This window comes from Pseudopipra pipra, chromosome 11 (genome assembly GCF_036250125.1).
Source record: "Pseudopipra pipra isolate bDixPip1 chromosome 11, bDixPip1.hap1, whole genome shotgun sequence".
NCBI classification, from domain to species: Eukaryota; Metazoa; Chordata; class Aves; order Passeriformes; family Pipridae; genus Pseudopipra; species Pseudopipra pipra.
Window position 1 is genome coordinate 16,027,725 of NC_087559.1, and position 21,475 is coordinate 16,049,199.

Here is a 21,475-nt window from a genome sequence, read left to right on the forward strand (position 1 = left end):
GTCAGCACATCTTAGAAATCCCACTGTAATTATTCATACCACACCTTCCTTATTCAAAATTTCTACATGACCTCCAGAGAGCACTTACTCCAACAGCAAGGCCTGATTGCCATCTCAGTTATTCAAATGTATTAAATGATAAACCTTAAAATGTTTACTAAATTATTAAAACATATTTATCAGCAGCTTTGCCTTAGATATCAATTAATCAAGACCTATTATCTAGCTTTTCACCTGCTCAGTGAAATACTTTTCAACTTTATACACATATGTATTGACAATATCAGAGAAATAGATAATACAAATTTAGGAGGAGAACTAGACACCATCAGAAAAACAGGAAAACTCATGGTTAGGAAGAAACTGTGATCAAGTAAAGGGAAGACAGAAATTTTGCACAGCATACAAGTTTCCCCACACTAATAATCAGTCACGGTCAGGCAGCTGAAAAGGCCACCTGACACATTTATGTGGAGAGAGCTGGATGGCTCAAGGGATTTGCAAGACATTAAAGCTCACCTGGGAACTGGTCCACAGTTTGATCAGCACAAGTATCGTGCATGTACACTTAAGGCAGGTTAAGAATGCTCCCTGCTGCTGCAGCTGAACTGCACTGTAAGCAAGGGTGAGCAGAGATAAGGTGCAAGAGGAAACCTGCTACTAAACCAGTTTTGATAGAGAGAGAGAGAGAAAACACTGCATGTGAAGGAGCTCCAGGCTGGCAGCGTGACGGCAGCTCGAGCTGGAAGGTCAAAAGCCACTGATGTGATGTCTGTACAACAGCTCAATATGAAGCAAGGCAGGTACCATGGGGCAGGAACAACAGCCTGCCTGTGCTCCCAGCATTCCTCAGCCTGGCCAGGAACAGGCTGAACTGACAGGAATAAAACTCCCTTCTGCTGTAACCAGAAGAGATAAATAGGTTTGCTGCCGTTATATACACAGAGCAACGACTGAAAAGCCATGACAGCCAAAATCAGGAATTTTTCTTAATGTTTTTCTTTTTTTTCAGTCTCTCAAGGAAAAAATTGTTATGAAAGGTCTTCAAGCAACAAAGAGCAGGCAGGTAACTAAAATGGATCATTACATTTTGTGTATTACATGCATATTAAACCATGGCCACTCCACTCCAGGCTTTCTCACTCTGGCAGCCTATTATTTCTGGGACATACTGTTATCTCTAGTCCTTCCATGCACTGCTACCTCCCCTTCCTCTGATCAAGATTCAAACTCTTTCTTCCAGGCACTGTAGGCACTGTAACACTCTTCATCTTTTGCCCCAAAGCAGACTGATAGCATGAATGAGCAAACACGAACTCTCTACTTTCCTCATGTTGCTTCGTATAATTTTTAAGGGTTCCCTGTATTTGGGTAGATACAATCTAGTTTCTATTCTAACACAATATTCCATTTCACTTTTTAAAGCCTGATAGGCAACCCACAAAAACCCAGAAGGCACATTACACCTTTTATCTGCTGCAACTCTAGACTAATGTTACTGCAAACCTTGCATTATTTTCATGACAGGACAAATGGTTTCAGCCTTTTTATTTATTTAAAGTCTGCAAAGGCTTTGCCATTCTGCAGGTGAGATGGTGTTAAGAGGAGATAGAGGTATATCAGCAAAGGCTTGATTTTCCAATGTTAAATTTTATCTCTCTAGCAAGATTATAGTGCCTACGTTGATGAGAAGAGTTTTAGTCTAAGCTCACTCTGCTTTACAAATAACAGTTAAATAGATAACGGAAAATGAGCAGAAAACATTAGTTATGCCTGCAGCTTCCTACAGAGGACTGTCAAAAGTATCTTTTTAGGCTTAAAACAATTTATAAAACTGATTATTGTGATAAAATCAGACAAAGGAGCAGCAACACATGAAGCCTTACTGACTGATGGAAGACAACAACAATACAGAGAAGTTTAAATAAAGTTCAAGTTAAAATAATCCTGCTAGAAGCTCTTAGGTTACACTTGATTGGTTATTGAAGGGCACAGGATAACAAGTCATAAGGATCAACTTTGTATTAGCATATTTGCAGCAGAGTTAAGGCTATGCCTCTGCAGTGCATAATTTATATTTTTAAAATTTTCCAAATCACACGTCATCCTTCCTCAAGTTTTTCAGGCAGATGAACTAAAATAAAGTTCACTTTCCACTGAATAACTTCCACTTGCTTCCCTGAAGCAAACATTAGACAGCAGAGAAAGAGAAATATCAGCTATGATTGGGGACTCTGCATAACTTCATATTAGTAGCGTTGGAAATCATTTAGTCTGTTGGCAGGGAAAATTATTTATGACCAAGTCAGTAAAGGGAACCATCTCAAATGTGCATCTACAGCCTGCAAACACATATGTGCATGTCTTGTTACAGAGAGAACCCAAGGAGCAAGAGAACAACACAAAACAACTGCTGAAAGCAAGTGCTGGCAGAAGTGCATCCCCAGCACTGCAGTGGCAATAATAATCAGGCTTCAGAGTGAACAACCCACTGTCAAAACTGAGAAGACAAACATGTAAGAAAGGTATGACAGTGTTGGTGAGTTAAGTTTTATTATGAAAATAATAAACCAATAATAAGACCCAACTCTTACGAAAGTGGGAATGGTAAAAATGGCAAATTCCTATTGTTGGGGAACTGAGAGTCACCTGTGGGCATGTATGACTGCCTTCTATTTAATCTGTTCTGTAGGTCATCCTCTACAGTCTGGCACCTACAGCAGGTGACAACTGTTGAGCCCTGTAACTTTTTGTATAAGGAAGCATCAGAAACATCTAGAATATATTTGTACAATATGACAGTACACTATAGCAACTATTACAATAATCCCCAAAGATTTTCAACATTTGGATGACATGAGACTTTCTAAAAGCTTGGGGAAAGTATTTTTAAAAGTCTCTACCTTTCCCTTGATGTGGTTTTCTATCAGTACTCAAACTTCTCCCTAAGATATTTCATGAAATGCATTAAAGTCACTGTTACAGTCTCCAAGTCCCAAACATCTGCACTGCAGTTCCACCATTAATTCAGTCCATTCCAAAAGTGGGTTTAGCCACCATAAAGACCTTCCCCCCAATCCCAGCTCCATTCCCAGCAACACCATCCCACTGCCAACAGCTAATTACCAAACCCATCACAGATGAGGTTCCTCAAAGGACCACAGCCACTTAAAGGCATTTAAAAGCTGCTGTGAAACTTTCAATGCAAGACATGTTTGGGAAAGGCCGGTTTCAAATTGAAGCCCAGGACTTCTGTCTGACACAGCTGCCAGGAAACGTGTCCTCGGGGAAGGATCGGAGTCACACAGTGTCTCAATTCATTCAAAAATACCATCAGCATGTTTAGGTTCCTCCATTTCTCTCTCACAGAACATCAGGAGAAAACAAACAAACTCATCTCTTGCAGGAACAGGTTTTCCAGTGACTTTCTCTGAAAGGATTGTGCCTTTTTTATAGATTCAAAAATGCAAATGCACTGGTTGCAACCTGATTTCAGGAACCTGTTCATCTGAGCAGTGTGATTACACACTTGCTCTCTCTGGCTGAAAAGCACAGCTGCTTTTAGTTTCTGATTGCGTATCTTTTAATTATTAGTTTTATCAAAGGAGCTAAACTGATGGCACAAGCTATTTTTACAAAAGGAGACAAACAGGACATAAGGTACACCAGGTAAAAGATGAATCGAGGAAAGGATGTTTTTTGACTAAGGAACCTCATTACAAACTTACATTGCTTGTTTTTTCCTCACATGAAGTTTACTCAATACAAGGAGCAATTTAGCTATAAACTTTGAACACAATATTTAAGCAGAGAACAAGATATGCATATCAACTGCTGCAAGAAATGGATACTTTCTTTAGCATAGTTCAAAATATTTCCTTCACAGAGAAATTTTTTGCACAAAATAATTCATGAAATAATGGTACTAATATTTTATCAAGCTATCAGTCTAAAGTATTAAATAATCCAAGGAAATTGTAATACTTAACTCCAGAGTACCGGGAAGGAGATGAGTTTTTGAATGGTATTAAGGGCATGAGAGAAGAACATTCAAAAAACATTCTGAAACCTCTTGACTGTGAAGTTCATGTTCAATCCTGATCTTTATACCCATCTTCATTTTTCTTTCGCCAGCTCCCTCCCTCCTTTCTTTCCTCACAGCTTCTCCCTCTCCATCAAATCAGACATCATCCGTGCTGGTGAAATCAAACCCCCTGCAGTTCCTGAAGGAACGAGGTCCGAAAGAGGGACAGCCTGTCAGCTCCAATTACTCCTGTACCCCCACAGGTGCTCATTTCCAACCCAGCTGCGGGAGCGGCTCAGCCTGTGCAAGTACTGCTTCACCCTGCTACACAGAATCAGAATATTTCTACCATAAAAGCCAGTCCCGATAAGGAAATGTCTCTAACTCCAGCCAGGGAATGCTTCACTACCAAGAAGATCGCTGGTCTAACCCAACTCTCGTCATTAGCATGACTAAGCCGCTAATTAGCAGAGCAGAGCAGTTGTGTATTTACTAACACACCGCATTAGCACTTAGCACAAAGCTCTGAAGAGGTTTTTCAAGTTCCCAGACTAATGTGGACCTCAGGCCGTACATCCTATCAAAGGTTTAGGCTTCAATGAGAGTTGGACTCCAAATGCTTTGAGAATCCAAACCTAAACCACTAAACTTCGGAATCAACCGCTGGATTAGATGGAACAGGAAAGAACAAGCTGTCCCTGCGCTGCCTTTGGTTCCTCCTGCTGACTGAAGCACTCGGTCTGACAGGACAACTGCCATTAGCGTGAGAAAAAAGGAGAAGCAGCACCCATTTTCAGCCCTTTTTTTTTTTTTTTTAAGAAAGATTAGCAAGCAGTGAAGGAAAACTCTCCACCAAGCTGCCTTAAGTGGAATGCTTGTGTGAAATCACACTGCCAGTTACAGACGTCATCCTTTCTGCATCCTCTCAAAAGTGTTTCCCCTAGGAAACTAAATCAATAATCTTAAGCAATAGCAACTGCACACACAAAGCAGACTGCTTTAAGTATAACATGAAAAAGCACTGTTCATGTTGTTTTTAGGATTATGTGTTTTAATTACACCCCTTCACCCTCCTTCTTGCTTTGTAATTGAATTTTCTTTTATCTTTAGAAGGCTAACTTTATTCATAAGAGGCTGTGGATGGCAGAGTTCAATCCTTTCACTGTAGAGTCCTGAGGTCTCCCACTGCTTTCTGAGATTTCATTCACATTTTGTTTTTAAAAGGGTTCCAGTTCAGATTAGCAAATGTGTTTTTAATGGAAATAAATGCATATCTAAAGGAGGGGCACTGTAAGGATAACAAAAAAAAATAAATTCCGTTTTTATCTGAAGGGAACCCAGAAATATCAATGTCCAAAGCTCCATCACAAAGGGCTTAGAAGAAGTCTGTTCAACCAGTAGGTATTTACAGGACACACTATTCTATTTGAAATTACTGATCTGGGTACCATAACATGTTTTTCGTTCTACCTCTGAGATCCAACAAATCTCACAAAGACAAGCTGGCTTCAATACACTGCCATTGTGTCAGCAATGCACTCTTCCTGACTGTCTGATGCCCTGACACTTCACTTCTCCTACGAGAAAAGAAAATCCTTTTCCAGCTATCATTACTGACTGAGCAGAACTTGGCCACTATTTCAGTTCCACTGCCAGCACATCTCAATATTATGTCCAAGCAGAAATAACAAGAGGCTGAAAGCACAGAAATATAGTTACTTTTCACCTTACAGACTGAATTACTTCATACACTTCAGGTACTAAAGCAGCACCCGAGCCTTTCAAGTGAAGTAAGCGAAATTTCATAACAGGCTGAGAAAACATTTCTGAGTAACAAGGCTTTAAATGTGGCATTTTAAGTCTAGAAAACTGAGAAAAACATACACACTAGGCTGGCTTTAATGCCAGTATAGGTCTTACTGGATAGATTAATTCCGAGAGACTTCAGGCATCAACACAAATAATCTTCATAAGTCCCCGCATGTGATCTTGGAACATCTTCAACCAAATGTGATCTTCAAACCTTCTGACGGGGAGCCAAAGTCACCTATTTTCACTCACGAGCTGTTTCTGCATTATCCACTGAAATGCTGTTTTAACCTGCTAAAGCTCCCTTTGAATCACTGCTAAGACTCTACCTCTCTTTGCATGTAGAAACTGTGGTGGCAAAACACAGCCTTCCCCTGCATCTTCTCCTAAATGGAATTACAGTATTATGAGCGGTGCTAAATCATGGCATTCCCTCTCTCCAGGCAATGCCACCAAAATACAGCCTTGCCTTTTGTTATTGCTCATTAACTGACATGCTTCCTTCTTGTTCCTCCCTTCAAGAAGTACTGAAAGCTTAAAAAAAAGAGGGAAAAAAAAGGAATAAGAAAGACAACAGCTTTCAACGACACAAATTTCAAATCACAAGAATGTTAACAGGCCTAAAGGCCTAAGAATAGCTACAGCACAGGGTTTTAGTGAAGAGCTCACAGTAAGTGATGATGTTCTTATTACCCCAACATCAGGAATGGCAAAATTACAAGAAAATCTGTTCTCATTTTAAGATTTTTTCTGCATGTCTGTTCATACAGAGAGAAAAACAAGACTTGAGCCTAAGGGCTCAAAAGACAGAGTGCAACTGAAAAAGATTCCTCTATTTTTAGGAGTACAATTTCAAAGCTTGATCCTGACAACGCTGGAACATTTACACTGCCATAAAAAGTGTTTTCAAATTCCTACTTTTTTTTCTCCCATTGAATTATTTTTGCAGTTCTACCCCTGCAAGGTTCAGTGTGTATTTTTTCAGGCATCTCTGTGCTGGCACATACAACCTCGTTTCTGTTATTAACATGCAAATATAAAAGAGAGATAATACTCTTCTATTCAAGTTCCACTTCAACTTTTGCATCAATACTTGTGATTAATTTTAATTCTGCAGTGGGATGTAATAAAAGCAGTGCCTCAGAAAAATCAAAGGATATCTTTGTCCTGAAAACATTACCTTAAGAAGTTATTTTATGAAGTCTCCTGGATTTTCTTCCCCTGTGTCAATACTCTGCACCAAACTGTAGGCCTAAGGAAGCTCTTTAGAGCCAGACCCACTAGAAATATCTGTATGTATTATAATCACGTGCTTCCGCTGTGACATTCAATTTTAAATATACTCTTGATTAAGTGGGAAAGAAAACCGTTTGCCTGGCTGTGTTTAAAAAACATCTCTGCTGACAGCCCCAGTCTGTTTTGATTTGCTCTCTATAGATATGGAGTTGGTAGGAAACACTAAGTGGCAAGAGCAGTGCTGGATGTAAATGACACCATCTCACACTTAAGTGCTGCCCTCAGCTGCAACCGGAAATTGCACAGACAAGCATTGCCATGATCACTCCCGGAGTAACAAGAATGTAAAAACATGAATTATCAGACCTCTATGCAAAGCAAGAACATAAACTGAGTGAAGAAGAGGCCCAGAAAAAGTACTCCCTAAAAGCTTTCCAGAGCTGAGGTCAACGCCTCTGCAACATCTTAACTTTAATTCCGGTAAGGTAGTTTGTTGGCATTTATGGTTACAAAAATGATCTTCTAAACACAAAAGATTAAAAGCTTGTTCTCCTATACCAGGGCTGGGCACATCCAGGAGAAGGGAATGGCCACAAATTGAAAAGAAAACAGTTGAGAGACAGAGAAATGATGAATGGATTTTTCTAAAGGGCCGATTTAAAAACACTCATTAACAGCAAAATGAAATCACTTTTCTGGCTTCTTGATTCAACAATCTCCAACACACTTATTACCTTTTACCAAAGTAAATCATGTGGAATATAGATCCTTTGGATTGTGGTATATTCCCATGTAATATCAATTAAATACCAAATCCATGTTTTCCCACGCACATCACACAGGTGTCAGGCACAGGGCACAGGCCCCGTACAAGGAGATCGAGATGGTCTTGTTCATCCAGACCAGGAATGTTCATTTTGCCATTTTCCAAACTGAAGCATCCAGTGATCTACTCACACCAGAGCACTTGGTGGCTGTGGGGAAGCCTGGAATACATATCTGAACTAACAGCATTTTAAAAGCTTCACAACCAGGGAACTTCGGAATAAATGTTGAAAACACCAGTGTTAAATTCCATACCACACATTGCACAGCAGATCTAGTCAAAGATAACTTCATTTAATGAAGTTTCATCATTTAGTGAAGTTAATTCATCAACTACTTTATCAAGAAGTAAGTGTTTTACAAAGCATATGATACTGTCTGAGCATTAAGGCCAAAAGTTTAATGGTCACCTCTGGTGAGAGGGCACTCTCATCCACTGAGACTTGAAATATTTTGGAGCATTTTCTGGAAGATCATCTCATCCTTAAAAGGCTGATTTAAAGACAGGAAGGAATGAAAGAAAGAAGAAGTATTTTTTTCACAATACAAGGAGAACTAATGAGTCCATACTGTGTCCTGCTTTTCGAGAGAAGCACACAAACATGAAACCAGTACAAGTTTTAAGACAATACAAAACTATTTAAGAGATAAGAAATAAATGCCATGTGCTAAGAACTGCAGAAGGATAATAGCAGATGAAATTAAAGGCAGGATAAAAAGACATAAAGAAATAACCTCACCTATACAATGAGATCTTAATTAGCTACTGCAACTCGGAATTTTGAAACTGTTACAACTAATTCTCTTGGAACACCAATTCCATACTCATTAAGAGCCCCAAGGAATGGAGAAGAAAACAACAAACACCGTGCTACAATTCTAGAAATTCAGAGCCCCTTGAGACATCCTGTAGTGCTGGTGTCAAACAGCCATGGTAAGACTAGGAGATGCACAAAAAAGGTAACAAAGAGCATCAGAGGCTTGAAATACTTCTGTACTAACAGAGGTGGATGTATAATTCAGTTTTACAGCAAAGTTAAGAAATACCCCCAACCAGAAAGAGCAGCCCTGCCCACTCCAGCATTGCACACACAGAGGCTGTAGATTGGCTTCAGCACCTTCTGTACAACAAAAGAGATTCCTTCTTTAGCTCAACGGTGCCACTATGGAAGAGAACAAGAGATGTGCACAATCAAAACTAGTTCGAAAAAGAAGAATATGGAAAGGTTATTCACTGTTTCTCCTATCACAAGGAACCAGAAAACACAAACTGAGCACCTTTTCACATGGCACATAATAAACTGCAGACTCATAACCACGGGAAGTTGTGGACTCAGGAAGGATCAGACAAATGGCAGAGAACAGGTCAAGTCACCGGTTCCTCCGCAGCCGAAGGACCGTGCTCTACTTTGCTGATTCTCAGCCTCATTTCAAAAGATTTCTGAGGTGAGGCACAGCACTAGGTGTCCTACTGATCAGACACATTGTGACAATTTTTACACTCCTCACAATTTTAGACAGATCTGAAGCCACTCTTCTTCCAGCAACGCAGAGAAACTTCCCAGCCCCCTCCCCCGGCCATCGCATTGGTCTTTTCCTTCCAAATCTCAGGGCTAAGGTAGAATCTCAGAAGGAGTAAGTTTATACCCTGAAGTGGATTTTGCCGTGCTGTTTGCCAGATGCAGTTTTTGCACTGCAGTAAGGCAGATCTCTCTCCCTTCTGGGCAGATAATACAGAAATCATACACTCTTAGTCTTTGAAATCCAAAAGCCACTGCTTGACTCAGAGACTCCTCCAGCCTGACCACTGCAACCACTGTGACCCAGCCTTCTCTTCACAAACATCAATGCTGCTATTCTTCTATAAAGATGCCTTCATTAATTGATAGGCAGTTGTTATTTTGTTCTGTAATATTATCTACACTCCCAGCTGCATGTAAGAACGATCAAGACTAACGAAGCATATTTTGATGTCATTATCTACGCAAAAGGAAAGCACTTACATAAATTGATTTAAACAAAAGCTTGTTAAACTATGTTATATTGCAATTTCTCAATGACCTAAAAATAGTCCCCAGTAAGATTCAACCACTGTTTGGAAACAAAGGACAAGTGCAAAAGATCAAACCTGAATATTGAAACAAAAGACTTGGTTTTACTATAAAAAGATAATGTCTGTACTTCTTATTGGATAATCATAAGAATTATAATTTATGTCAAGTTGCTTTTAGATGGAAATTGGACTTCAACTACAAATAAAAACTGCATTTCATTTTACTTAGGTAATTAATATTCTTACCTTAAAAGCATATACAGAGAAGACAGAAACAAAGAAAACAATATTTTGGTTTTCAACAAGTAAGAATATAGAGTTAAACCAAGAAACATTAACTTCAGTTTGAAAAGTTGGGGTTTTTATTGTCATCTTGTCCTTCCAGCTGTTATGCTCCTCTTATTTTTGTACAAAGACTGGAAAAAGAGGCAATCTTCCCTGATTCTTCAGTTTCCAGTCATTATCTCTTTCTTACATAGGATGAACTGGCAAAAAAACCCCAAACCAAGCAAATCAACTGTTGGGACACACTCCCTCTACACTTGCAGCAAGGCTACAATTATCTAGGACTGGCTTATTATCACAATAAACTGGACTCATGTGCTTTGACAAAGCCACTTCCCCAAATACGCTGGTTTTAATTAAGAGGAGTGACAAATTACATGTTTAAATTTGCTAGGGAACAAATTCAAAATGTAAGAGTTGACCCCAAGAGCAAGGGGAATTCAAAATTCAATTCCTCTTCCCTGCCCAATATCTATTAAAAAAGTTGAACAAATAGCTTAGGACATAAAATAATCACTTGGAAAAGCAGACTTTTGCTCTTGGCCGCTGGACTAAAAAGCCTTCCAGCTAAATTGATTAAGTCTTGTTTTGCAAATAAAAGAGAAAAAACTTCTTTGGAAGAGGGGAAGATTTTCCTATGCCTGTGCCCATGGACACATTCATTTAAAAGGAGTTGATTAACTCGGTTCAATTGGCCAATTAGTGCTCTATATGTAACACTTCTGACTGATCCTGCACTTGCATTATTTCTTAGGGCCATTAGTTTAACCCTCATGGTAACACTTTAGAGAGCAATGAACAGAGTTAATCCTGGAAGGAATCACTGCCTTCTTTAATAATTTCTTTTTTTAGGATGTGCGTTCTGTGAGTTCTGCTGGCCCAAGTGCAAGAAAGCATCCCATGTTCTCCCCCTGCCTGCCTGCTCGGCATTCCCTGCTTGGACATTCCTTTAAGAATCTAATGACAGATCTTGGAATTTACTGGAAAACACCACTCAAACAACTCAGTACTTAACACATGAATAGGGGCATATTTGGAACTCAACATTAGGGAAAAATACATATTAATAATATGAGAGTGACATACACCTGTTGGGCTTCTCTAGCATTTCTCCTGCTTCAAAACAGCACAGCTTTTACTGCACCGTGTCCTCATTCTCAGAGCAAAGTTATTGGGCACTGAGGCCAACATTGGCCTCCTTTCAAGAAAAGATGCTTTGACAAGAAAGAGACTTACAAAAACCCATCCTAGTTTCAGGCAAGACTTTACAGTATAATGGAGTTTCACAGTCCTTAGATTTAAAAACCTTTTTCTTTTTTTATTATTTCAAGACAAATAACTTTCTTTTTTTAAGCCAGAGGCCACGGCTCCCCATGCAGAGAGCAAAGTGCACGTGCTCCAGCTGCAAACGGGTACATTACGACAGCTCCTGGGGAGGTAGGGACTTCTAAATGCATTTCCTACAGTCAAGCAACAAAATGAAAAAATATACCAAATAAAAAAAAAAGGTAGATTTTTATATATTTTCCCAGGTCAAGAGATCAAGAAAGAGATAAGAAATGCCAGGGCAGCACTGACTCCAGCATGGAGAGGGGAGACACCCACAGAACTCAGAGCCATTTGTAATAAATGTGCACCCAGCATGGGAGGGGAAGTGCCTTCACTTCCTGGCTTGATTGGTTTCTTCTGGAAACAATGACAAATCTGAAGGTGCTATTTATGGCTTTCAGTCACCCATCCCCAGAAGAAATAGTGACTACAGCCTCTAAATACATCAAGCTGGAGTTCATCTTCCCCAAACCACTTGATCTCTACTTCAGTATCACTGCTCCAGTCCCTTACATCCTTGAAAAAGATTAAGTGACAAACAGCCAAACCTTGCAGGGTTCCCCACCACCATCATTACTTTCAACCAATGACCCAATTCTGCAAGACAGAGTATCTCCTGAGATATGCTGAGAGCCCTCAACTCCAATCAGCCAAAATGGGAGAGGTCACTCAGCTCTGTACAGTTTACTCTCAGAGAGAAAAAATAATCCAAGATGCATCTCTTTTCTCACTCATCAGTACTCTCAGAGAATCTCAAAGCTGGTTTAATGGCTGCATCATTTTTAGATAACATCACATTCCACTAATCTCCTTCCCAACTCATCTGTTTGAAGAAAGAGATCATCTCTATAGTGAACAAGAGTGTCCTCAAGTGTAACAGCAAATAAACCAGTGTAAATGAAGTGCCATAGCAATATAAACAATGACCCTGAAAACCAGCAAGCTGCTGCTCAGGGTGACTCTAGGGACAATAATCACATTTTAAATGTCCACATCCACTGAACAAATTGCTCAGATTACCTCTGTAGCTAGAAACTCACCTGCACTGTAGGTGAGCATCTGCAACCTGTCTGTGTGCCAAGTCCCAGTAGGTGAAAAAACCCAAAACAAAACACATATGGCTCCCACATACTTTAAGTGAAGGTAAAACTCCTATTTGTTCATTATTTAGAAGAAGTAATCTTGTGTCACTTAAGGCTGCTCTGTGCTATCAAAAAAAAAGGCCGGCTTGAGAGAGCCGAAACCCCAGTTCTGGAGTCAGGCATCCACAGGAGAGGTGGTTATTCTACTTCAAACCTCACTGAAGCCCTCTTTACTTCAGGTTCTAACATTGTTGCTTACCTGGTTTTCTTAGGAAACAAGGCTCATTGGATTAATTTGGAATGTCTGCATGTACCCATTTTTTGCCTATCCTCTCGTGACTCTTCCTCAAACCCCATCAACAAAACATGACTGAGGGGCGGGGGTCTCAACAACACTCAGATCCTACAAGTGTTGGAATAGGATACTTATTTTCACAGGGAAAATAAATCTGAACATCACTGCCTCCACTGCAAGATGAACAAAGACATTGCAGAGAATCCAGAAGAGGTAAGGAAGGAAAAAGAGGAGGGGGAGGTAGAGGAAGAAAGAAACCTTGGGACCTGTGTTTCCTTATTCCTGCAGCTCACAGGCCTTCCTTATTTGCACAGTTCCCAGCAAAATGCTCCTCAGTGGTGTCTGGGGGTGATAATCCAACACTTCCAAAACAAACAAAGCAGAAGGTGCCCCGAAGACTTATTGCTTTCCAGCTTCAAAGGTTTTTTAAGCATTTACGTAGGACTTGGTAACTACCGTGCAGCTTTACATTAGTTAAAATTCACTCATTTCCCAGAGATGTGGAGAGTTACCTGCAGAGTCCCAACTGATGTGCAGAATATCTTCCAGCCTAAGCTCACACCCTCCTTTTCACAGGGGGACATTTAAAATATTCAAACATGTAATTCCCCTAAGAGATGCCCTATTAAGAATGCAGAGTAGAATTCATGCTGTAATACTTTAATTCTACAGACCAGCCTTTGCTAATAACATTTAAAAAATACAGTCTCACCCATAAGATAGCGGCAAAAGCGTAATTATAACTAGGATGATAATAATAATTATTACTATTACTGTAATTATTGTCATTATTATTATTATTATTATTATTATTATTCTCCTATTATCATCACCAATCCACAAAGGTTCTTAGCAAAGTACAGGAAAAGGGTGGAAAAATCGACATGGATACAGAGTGAACACAAAACATGTGTCTTACATGTGCCACATATACCTTAAATATATATATATATTCTGTACCCTTAAAACCAAAACTATTTTAAAATCAAATGAGAACTAATTAATATCTCAGTGCTTCTTTCATAGGCTTTATCAATATAAAGAAAACCAAGCAGTGGAAATAATTATACATTAAAGTTAGTAAAATATGTAACTACATAAAAAATATCATTACACAGATATCATGGCTTTAAAAATTGTAAGATATTAGTATAAAATTAAGATAAAAATTTACGCTAATTTTCAACTTTTGCTGAACTTGGAGAATGCAAACTCCTAAATCTCCCCTTCAGGATCTTCCACAGTGACACAATGTTTGCATACAGGACAACTTCAACAAGCATTTGAATCAAAACAAAACTAACAAATCAACACCCTCCCCCTCATGTTATCCCTTGACTTTTCAAGTAAGTAAGTAATCTTGAGAGGGAAAAAAATAAACAACCTAAAAGCTTGAAACAACACCCACCTCAAGTTTAAACCTATGACCTAAAATCTGACAGCCAGTTCCCAAGTGCAGAAGGAAAGGAGCACAAAGTCAAGTCCACCACCAGCAGCAACACTGATGCTCAAAGCTACCCAAAGCAAGATGATACACAAAAATCTGCTACTCATCCTGGCAAGATGAGTCAGATGAGCAAAAGAAAAATGTTACAGCTCCAGAAAACATTTGTAACTTACACAGGCTACACTGTTTTAAGTCAATGACCAATCTACCAAACACAGAGATGCACATCTAAAAGGGCAAGAAACCAAATCGGAACACTGTTCTGTAGCATTAAGGCTGCCATATTATTATAGGAACAATGCATGTGATGCAAGCCCTGTGTTTTTAGGCACTGGAAGCTCCCTCCCCAAAATGTCCCTCGCTAAACACCTCCCAGGTTTAAATTTCTCATGCACTTAAAGGACACTTCAGTGAATTTACCCTGAGTCATTTCACTGTCAGCGTGTTGGTGTAATTAAGTTGCCACGTGTCTCAAGTGCATCAGTTGTAGGACAATTACTTAAGTCAAGCCAGTGCAAAATGACTGTATTGATGTCTGCATCACTGCTTGATGACAGTGCCATGGCCAAACTTAGTAAGTGGAAGCACAGCAATGATGTTAAAGAGATTTCCAAATACAGTGGATTCAAAAAGCAAGCAAGAAAGGAAGACTAAGGTCTACAGCTGTCACTGGTCTGCCATGAAACAACAAAAAACCCCTTGCAAAGTGTTACCAAAACATATTATGACAAATGTCTTTTTTTTGCAATACTCATTAACATCTTCCCCATGAGACAGTGAAAGGGTTCCTAGAATATAAAGATTACACCATGCAAACTCCATCAGTCATTAACATGTCAGCTTACACTTAATCCACTTTTTCCACGCAGCAATTGCTTAGGAGGTTTGCCAGGTTTAAGAATCAGATAAGAAAACTCAATACTAGCAAATTAATAGTAGAGAGGAAAAAAGGGCAAAGGAAAACCCATACAGATCAATAATCACAAAGATCTGCCACTGTTTCCCTGCTCTCTATCTTGCACTGTTGTCTCCTGTGGAGAACATGTGCATGTAACAGGATACTGAAGTCTTCAGTGTAACTGCCCAGCACAGACACACCAAACACTGGCAAAGCCATTCTCCCAACACTTCCACGCTACCTCTTAGCTGTGAGTCATAAAAAAAGGTAGTGGGCTCTATCGGTTTTATTTGGTTATCTGTCTTGTCGAGAAGAATCTTCCTGTTTTGACACCAACACAGGCTCTGTGAAGAACTAGATTTCATTCTTGTCTCTCAATCACAGCAACAATTCACAAACCAAACGCAAAAGAGGAAGTGGCTGAATTGAAGGCAGGAAGCCCACTAAGTCTTGTCCCTAGAGATGATCTTTTAGATAGATAGATGCTTTTTTGCTCTTTTTTCTTAATTGTAAAATCCATGTCAGTAGCAGCTCCCACACAGGAAACCTATGTTTTCAGTTAATTGATCTATTTTCATCTTGACATTGATTTACTTCGCCCCAACAGTTGGCTATTTTCAAACAGTAATCACACACCGTAGCTACATCAGGAATCCATCCTGCCGGGTGCTGTAGACGCTACAAGTTACAGCTCCTGCTCCTGTGGGAACGAGACTATTTGCCATTAACAACTTTTTCTCTTACAAATCAGATGCTTCTGACTAGTTCACATACATTGTAAACAACTAAGTAAGTTGCAACAACGATGTTTCTAAAGTTACAAGGTGGATTACCTTTTTCTCCGGCATGAGTTCTGCACGGTGCACCTTCCATTCTGCCTTAGGGAAGTGTTCGCTATGGTAACCTCCTGGGCTACTGACAGCAGCCAGCTCCCATGAAGGAAGGAAGGAACAGCAAAGAAACAGCAAGGTAGGCCTTTTCTTTTGCTGTAAAACCTCTCCCACCAGAATTCTGGCGTCAGAGTGGGTAAAACTGTCGGACATGAAGGTTACCATGTAAAATCATTTTAAAATGGCAACAAGTTTCTCCAAAGTAGATATAATTGTTCTGCTAAAGCACACATGTGACTGTGAAACAGGCATCACTGGCCTATTTCTGAATAAATAAGGGCCTTGTGGAACTGCAATAGTGAACGTAGTTAAAAATTCACAATGAACTGCCTGCGTTGTTTTTCTCCTCCTTTCATTATTTCCATTGTGGAGGGGGGCGGATGGGGGGGGCCCCCGGTAGCAAGTTTGCAAAAAGCCACGGACGGAAAACTTGCACAGTCCTTCCGATGCGGGCATTCCGCCCTCCCGCTTCCACCCGGCTCTGCCCGGGCGGGAGCCCTCCCGCCGCCGCTGCCCCGGCGCCGCTCCCTCCCCAGCCCGAAGTTGGCGTCCCGGGGCATCCCCGGCCGTGTCACCGCCGGGCGGATTTACGACTTCAGGTGCAGGAGCGGCGGGCAGCGCAGCCCGACTCCCCGAGGGACAAAGGCTGTCCCTGGCTCGGCGGGCGCGGAGCCGCCGAGGTGCGGAGCGGCGGCGGCGGGCGCGGCGCGCACACAATGCCCGGCCCCGCGGCAGCGCAGGCCCCGCAGCGCGGGCGGCGGCGCTGCGGGAGAGCCGCCGGCGCGGCCGCGGAGGCGGCGCCCGCCCCTCTCGCTCCCCCCACACGCACCTACCCACCCAGAACGGGAGGCGAGAGCCGCTCGCTGACGGGCCACTTGACGGGGAGCGACGCCGGGCGCTGCCCCGGGCGGGACGCGCGCCGCGCCGAGCGGAGCGCGGCCGCGCCCGGCGGGGGTGCGGAGCGGAGCGGAGCGGGGTTTAAAGGTCCCCTTCCACCGCCATTTTGAGGGGGAGGGGGGCGAGCGGGAGGCGCTCGGTGGGCTCGGCCCCCCGCGAGCGCGGGCAGGGACCGGCCGCGCCGGGGCGGCGGCGCGGCGCGCACAAAGTTCCCGCGGGGGCCGGGCGCGTCCCCGGGCGGGCGCGGCGCCGGCCGGGAGGGCAACTTCGGCCGAGCGCGCCGCGGGACGCCGCGGGCCCCCGGCGGGAGCGCGCAGAGTTGCGCGCGGGCAGTTGCGCGGCGGCGCCCGGCCAGCCCCGCGCATCGCTCCTCGGCGAGTCCCCCCGCGCTGCCGCTGCCGCCGCCGCCTCCTCGCCGCGCTCCGCCTGCCTCTTCCCCCCCCCCCCCCCTCCTCCTCCTCCTCCTTCTTCTGCCTCGCCGCCTTTTTCCCGCATCCAAACTTCGGGAGCCCGGAAAAACCCTCCGGCCCCCGCGCCCCGCCGGCAAAACGTCCCCAGCAGCTGCGCGCGGGGCCGCTCCGCCCGCGCGCGGGCGCCACCGTCGCCCGCCTCACCTGCGGGGAGTTTTTCCAGCCCTGCGCCGCTGCCGGGGCTCGGGTTCCCCGGCGCTCCGCTCACTGCCTCATTCCAATATGGCACGGCCCGCCAGAGCGCATGCGCCCGCCGCCCGCCCGCCTGCCTCCCCCCTCCCGCCCCTCCGCCCTCCCCTCCCCTCACGGCTTTTCGGGCGCTCCGGCTCCCTCCTGCCGCGGGCGCGCCGAGCCCGCCGCCGCCGCCCGCCCGGCCCCGCGGGGCCCGGCCTCGGTCCCGCCCCTGCCGCGCCGCCCCGGGCTGCTGCCCCCGGACACCTGCTCCCGCCGCGCCGGGGGCAGCGCGGGCTCGCCCCGCCGGTAACGGGACGCGCCGACGCCGCGACTCCACCGGGGCGGCCCCGCCCTGCCCGGCCCGGCCGCCGCGGGAAGGGGCACAGCCGGGCGGGCGGGCGGTCTGTGCCTGCCGCGGGATGCGCGGTCCCGGCTCCATCCCCTCGCGCCCTGGCGAGGGTTCAGCCCCGTTCCCCTCGGAGATCGCCCGCCCCGTCCGTCGGGGCGCGAGGACCGGCGGTGCCCCCCCCTCCCGCGGGGCCGCGCCGGCGCCGCAGTTGGCGGGGAACGGGCGGGCGGCACCGGCCGTGCCGTCCCCCCCGCCCAGGGCGGGGACCGGCGCCCCGCGCACTCCACGCCGCAGCCCGCGGCGCAGCGAAGCGAAAGAAAAAGGAAGCGGGTTGTGCAACACCGCGCTGCTCCCGCCCGTGCGGCGGGGACGGAGGGGCGGAAAGGGAGCGGCCCCCGCCCCGATCCGCGCAGATGGGTCTGCACCGAGGCGGCGGCCGGCAGCGAGCCCGCCGGGCGGCCGTAGCAAGCGGCGGTGGGGGACAGCGGGAGCTGAGCGCGAAAAGCTCCTGCGCTCCTCGGGAGCGCATCCGCCCGCCCGCCCGCGGCGGCCCGAGCCGGCGGCGGGAGCGCTGCGGCCGCGCTCCGGTCCGCTCACCGCCCGCAGGGACGCGCTCCGGGGCCGCGGGCGCTCGGCCGGCTCGCCCAGCCCCTCTGGCACCGGGGCTGATCCGTGCCGAGGTGCCCTCGCGTTGTGGTGGACACCAGTTGCTAGCGACCCGAAATAAGTGCTCCGAGGGAAAGAGCGGGCGGATGGAGCGAGCTGTAATGGTTCGTCTCTGGAGCAGAGAAGTACCAAGAAACAGAGAGAGCGGCAGTGCCGGAACAGCGGGCAGGAAGAACGAATGGAACCATGAACTTGCTCGTTACGCATCCAGCGGGCAGATCGCACACACGCTCTGAGCGCGGCGGCACCGCGGAGACGCGCCGGGCTCCGGTTACTCCCGAGCGACGCGCTGCGATGCCCGGCAGGATGCACCCGGCCCCGCACCCTCTTCCGCAGGGGAGATGTTGCTCTCCACGCGGATGAGAAACCTCCGCATCCCACTGGCTTAAAGTATAAAAGCGGCGGCGTTTCCCGTCGCGCTCGGGAGGGAGCACAGCCCGCCCGGGACAGCGGGGTCCGCGCCCGGCAGGAACCGCCCCGGGGCGCGGGGCCGCCGCGGCGCTGCCCGGGGAAGGGCCCCGCGGGGCTGCAGCGCTCCTGCCCCGCGGTTCCGTTTCCCGGTGCGGCGGCCCGCCCGCTCCCGTTCCCGCTCCCGCCGAGGGGCGGGCGAGGCCCGGGCCATCCGCTAGAGGGGGGTCTCGCCAAGCCGATCCGCCCGGCCCCGCCGAGCGCCGCCGCTCCCGGCCCGACACGCCGCAATTAACTATTCAAATTAAACTGCTGCCGCACCGCCTAATTGAGTCCCGGCAGACACCGGCTGGATAACTGGGTGCAGCTCGCGGCAGCCCCTGGCCAGCCCGGCCACACAGCCCGTGTCCCCGAGTCCCCCAGAACAGCTCCGCGCCCATCGCGAGGCACGGCATCCACCCCCTTCCCAAAGCACAGCCTCTGAGAAACTGAGGACTTGTTCTGCAGCAGCCCCAAACTAGCGTGCAACAGGAAGAAAACCGCAAAAGTCAAGTATCACAAAGTTCTCGGTCCGGCAAGCGCAAGAAACGTGCCCTTTTCAGAACGCTCGGGAGGAAACAAACAATATAGAGAAAGAAGCGTGATCCACACCGGTCTGATCCGTGAGACACCTAAAAGGTCCGTTTTGCCACTGCACGCTGACTTCTGTCCCCCATTAATCGTCACTCACAGAAGAGCAGCTGTTTACAGAACCTTCGCCTGGCCAGCTCCGCGAGACGTTAACTTTGTGTCATCTCTGGTGATTTGGAGGTTAAAAAGGCACGGAAAGCAAGCTGAATCTTTCTGGACCTTCTAGCATGTCAACAAACCTCCTGAAACACGGGACTAACACACTGCAAATACACACTTAATCACGCGGGGATTAAGCCTCCTTATATCCCCTTGACAGGAATGGTGATACACAAGACACCCAACACCTTCAGACACACTCTGCCTTCAGACAGCCAAGGTGTCTTGCTTCTATCTTTAAGACTTTTCTAGCAGCCACTTTTCTGAAACTAGAAACGTCCTAATTTCCAGTGTAAATGTATTCACTACCAATTTATAGCCATTTGTTCTTCACCATTTTTGCCCTTCAAATTAAATAATTTTGCCTCTCTGCTATTTACCTCAAATGTACTAGCAATTATAAAATAGCAATTAGATCATCTTTTCTTGGTCCTTCTGCTTTGTTTTTAATCTTCTCTCCAAATAGGTTTTCTACTCTTCCAATGTCCTCTATACCTTCTACCTTGTGTGCACTGTTCTAAACAAGGTCTTAACAACTGCCTTGTACCATGATATTAATACCTCGCCATCTACTGAAAATACTTCACTCGATGCATCCCAGAATACATTAGCATTTTTAAGACCACATTAGAGTGGCATCATAGTTATCCTACAACCAATAAGGTACCTGGATTCCTCCTCTTGTAATCTCACATTTGATGAACCTCTGAGCTTACTTGCAGTTATTCTAATTAATCTTTAAGTGCATGACTTCTTGCTGTTATATTCCAACCCATTTCTGGTACTCCAGGCAATAGATCATCTTCATCAATTGTGCTAGAGCAGTTCAAGATACTATGCCTTAAAAAAAAAAAAGCCTCTCGTCCTATTTTTAAAGTTATTTATCATCCAGCCTGCTCAAAGGTTTCCCCTTTTCCAGCAGCTCACTCTCTGTGCAACCTGTCCACACCTTTGGCCCCAGGAGAAAGGTGGCAAATGCTTTCCTGTAAAGCAGCCTGCTCTGCTCCTGAGCTCCTGTGAAAATTCCCAGCTCCAGGCTTCCCACAAATTTCTCAGTATGTCCCATTTCTTCAACCAAAGCTACCACTGCCATGGTTCACCTGTTTCTCTACAACCTCCTACTGTATTTTAGAACTAGTTTTAGTTTTGATGCAGACTATGGTAGGCCATTTCTTCTACAAAATTAAATTGGAATGCTTCATGTAAAATAAGCCACGTGTCTTTTAGGATCATCAGTCCTCCTAATAATTAAAATTTTCCTTCTTTACATGAAGTGATTAAAGACGGATTCTAAATTTTCCCTAAATCCTCAGTACTTGAACCAGTAAGTCCCATATATTGCTAGCTATCTTTTCCTTCTGTGGTTCTCTCATATTAAGAAAAACCTTTTTTGAAGCTTAAGTATTCAAGATGTGTGAACAGTGTTAGATAATCAATATCCAGATTTAAGTGCCAGCCAGTTTCCCCAATCAGGGGTTTCTGCTCCTTTCAGTGAAACATTCAGCTTGGCTTTGTTTTGCTAAATTAATTAGGATCACACTCCTATAGA

At 45.1% G+C, this 21,475-nt stretch overlaps 1 protein-coding gene across 3 annotated transcripts in view; it reads right to left on the reverse strand.

Annotated features, from left to right (window-relative positions):
• Window positions 1–21,475, reverse strand: part of SFMBT1 (Scm like with four mbt domains 1) — a 153,109-nt gene that overhangs the window by 58,875 nt on the left and 72,759 nt on the right. Inside the window, exon 1 of one of the 3 annotated variants that reach the window (XM_064667842.1) lies at window positions 17,685–17,785. The exons of the other annotated variants lie outside the window; for them this stretch is intronic. The gene's annotated coding sequence lies outside the window, so the exon portion shown is untranslated. Of the gene's footprint in view, window positions 1–17,684; window positions 17,786–21,475 lie in introns of those variants that run through there. 3 annotated transcript variants of the gene reach the window in all.